The following is a 3,633-nucleotide window of genomic DNA, read 5'->3' as shown; positions in this document are numbered from 1 at the left end:
TTTACCCATCAAGTGTGTTAATGTGTAACACAGATTCCACACCAGGCCTCTTAAACTCCTGTGCAGGATGCAGTGAGCAAGCTTCATCAATAACCAAAAGCCCTGGAGAACAAATCTCTGGCTTTCCTGAGATACTGAGTCTGCTAAGAAACGACATTGAATAAGACTTGCTCATTCCTAAATATATACCTGTTACTTCAGGTGGGATCCATTTGTTGCTCAATTTAGAGCATCCCTTAGTGTTCACTCATCACTTACTAGCAGGTTACCGAGGTGAACCATGCAAAATATTTAATGGTGCTTACCATAGTTCCAGGAGCTGCATCTATTAAACACTCCAAATACTGTCTCTGCTATTCAAACTAGAGTAATACCGTGCACCCAGGTGTGCACATCAACAAAAATACGTAGACTGCCAAAACGGTGGCGTGTATTGATACAAAAGAGAACACTGCAGTAACAGCAATGACCAGTTTGACTTAGGACAGCAATAGTAAGTAAGATGGATGGCCAGAATGGCAATAACTATTCAGTTAGGTGTGAAAATCCACTATGCCTCTTCCAACACATAGTGTTCATGTTTCTATTAATTGATGCTGAAAAGAGGTATCTTAGACTGGAATACAGTTCTGCAAGAGAGCAGAATATAATACTGGCCACAGAACTTTGCTTCGATTAAAATATGCTGATTTCAGTTTTTACAAAAGCAAGTTTCTAGTCCTTATGGTTGCAAAGACATGCTTGGAGCGTGTGCATATTGTTCCTGCTGACCTCTCAGAAGCTTGATGAACTGCTGAGTGAGATTTCCTGTGGTCAGAAGGTATAGCTTCTTGCCTCTCTCCACAATTAGCAGAAGTGGAGTAAATTAGGCAAAATAAAAGACCAAATGTACTTCATTTGCATAATTTACACAGTTCAGAAAGCTGAGTTTCTCAGCAAAATCAGATCACTATAGCATTTTTTTAAAAATACTATAACAGTCCTGCTTGTGTGAACTTGCTTTTTTGAGCACCTCAGAAGCCGTGCCAGTTTTGAATGAGTTTTTTGACATTGCTGAAAACTCATTCAGTTTCTCCTTTTACTGCAATCAGTTCATGGAATGGATTGAATCGTGTCTATTGTGACTTATGTGGAGTTAATGTGGCACTGGGAGTAAGACGGAAAAGACCTCTTCTGTGTGGATTTTCCTAGCAATCTCCTTCCAATGTAGTTGGTCCCTTTTCCCCCCGGCTGTAGGTTGCAGTGCATTTGCATCTCTTTTGTTGAAGTACTCAAGTCCTGCACTGCATGCATTGCCTTCACCTTATGGAGTACTTGGAATTCTAGCCAGATAACATCATAGCGCCTTCAGATTATTGATCATGCTTTCTTGATTTGTTTTCAGTGTAACCTTGGGAGGGTTTATTCTGCCCCACCCCTCAGTCCAGTCTCAGATCAGTGGGAAATACTGAGTTTGTGATCTTGAGAAGAGATTGTTTTATATAGCAGGTCTCATATAGTAACATGAGCTGTTCCGAGTATTATTTTTTCCTGTGTGAAGCACTTCAATCCTGTTAGAAGTTAGAGTCTAAGAAGCTTATCACAGATGGATTCACAGCAGTATATGAAGCTATATAATGCCCTGATGGTTTACTCTCTTTTTACAACATTAACTCTGTCAAAATGGGTGACCTAGACTTTTTGAATGTTGAGACAGTGAAGGACAGCCTTGATGACACCTTGAAGACGTGGGGAAACCATCATTCTAATTGTGAACACCACTTTCAGTAACACTTCTCTGAAAGCTTATCCAATACACTTGTTCATTGAAACTCTTGGACACACTTCACAAACTAGATTACCTATTCAGGCCTCTTGTTGGATGTCCTTACTTCCTAAGCCATCATTTCTGGCTCCTCCCTAGCAGAAAGACAAGTATAATCCATATTATCTGGTGTTCTGTCTCCAGAAAACTTAGTGGAACTGAAAGTAGCGATGAAGGAGTGAGCTCTATTTCCTACTTCAGAGGAAAGAAATGCACTTTCTTAATTTCAAATTCAAACTGTGACTTCAGTTCCTTAAAATGTATTCCTGCTTTTACAGTTGTGTTGTAACTATTAACTTGTTTTATAAATGTCTTTATCCCTGAATTTCTTGTCTTGGTTAATTTGAATTGTTAATAAATCCAGCAAATCCTGGAGTGGTTGCCTTGTATTTGATGTCTGGAAATGGAGTGCTCAATTCTGGAACAACATATAGTGCTTCTTTTCTTCCCCTTTACCAGGAGTGGCTAATGTGTTGCCCTCCACTTGTTGAAGCACAACTTCCATCATTCCTGATGATTGGCCATGCTGACTGGGGCTGATGGAAGTAAAGTCCCAAAAACATCTGGAGGGACCTATGGTTTAAATATTGGCGGCAAAATGTGCCCAGGAACATTCCTGATGCATTCTCCCAAAAAGTTCAGATTTTCCTTTTAAATAAAAATGCAGGAAAAATAGTTTTGGAAGGCTTAAAAGGGGCAAAAGGGGTTTGCCTTCCATGAGGCAAAGGTCAATAACAGAAAAACCATGCTAGTAACATAGATCAGTTATTAAAAGTGCCAACGGTTCTTTACCAAATACAAGTGAACAAATCTGCCCAAGGTGTTTACAACCTAAAATATAACACACAGGAAGTGGATGCAGGGACAAACAGAGAAGGATTGTGGTGGTTTGAGTAAACTACTACAAAATGGATGTGTGCTGTAGCCCTGAGGTACAAGAATCAGCTTTCATTTACACTTGTGCAGCTCCTGTAGTGCAAGAAGATTGAAAATCTGCAGAGGTTGGTTCTTAATTAAACTGAATCAAAGAGAGCTCTATGTTGTACTATATACAGTTCAGTTCCTGTCCAGGCCCTGTAGTCTCAGCCCAGTTCTCTTCTCCATTATTTACTGTTTTCAGATTTCTCAACAGTAATCACAAATTATTTAAGCAGACCATATTTAAGTTGAAAAATCAATTTCTTCTCCATGTTATTTATGGATTTTGTTTCATGCTCTAATAATATTTTCCCCGCTATCCTGAAAGAGGTTGAAATTCAAACATGGAAATAATGAATGCCACTTAAATTCATTCAAACATGCAGATCACTTCCTTAGTTGCCCACAGCCTGCATACTGACTGCTGTTAATATTAATCCTTATAATACTGGGAGCTATTCAGTTCTATCTAAGACATTGGATTTTTGTCACTCCCCTTGGAGGCTGCAAATTGTATTTTCAAAGGATGACGTACTTGTGCTGGGGATACAGAAGCAACAAGTAGCAACCTGTGAGCATCAAAAAATTGTGCCGCAGTGTTAACTGGCTGCTCAGCTGTGGGTAGAAAGAAAACAATAACACTTGCTGCTGCTAATTAGTCCCTTACCATGGGGTAACAGTTATATCAGCAGTGATATTTCTTCTTTCTGGAATGGACTGCAAATGAATAGGCACCCAGTATTGCAAATAAGACAACGCTACTGAACTTGCACAACTACTATCTCTTCTAGGTCATTCTGAAGTAGCAAATTGATTAGTTATATGCAACACAGCTGCTGCGTGGCAGATGAAAGGGTTTTTGGATGGGTTGTTTTTAAGGGTTTAGCCTGTTTTTTCAAAAATCCATCAGG

The sequence above is a fragment of the Podarcis raffonei genome, chromosome 1 (genome assembly GCF_027172205.1).
Source record: "Podarcis raffonei isolate rPodRaf1 chromosome 1, rPodRaf1.pri, whole genome shotgun sequence".
NCBI lineage: Eukaryota > Metazoa > Chordata > Lepidosauria > Squamata > Lacertidae > Podarcis > Podarcis raffonei.
The sequence above is the reverse complement of the archived record's forward strand: the minus strand, read 5'-3'. Positions refer to the sequence as shown.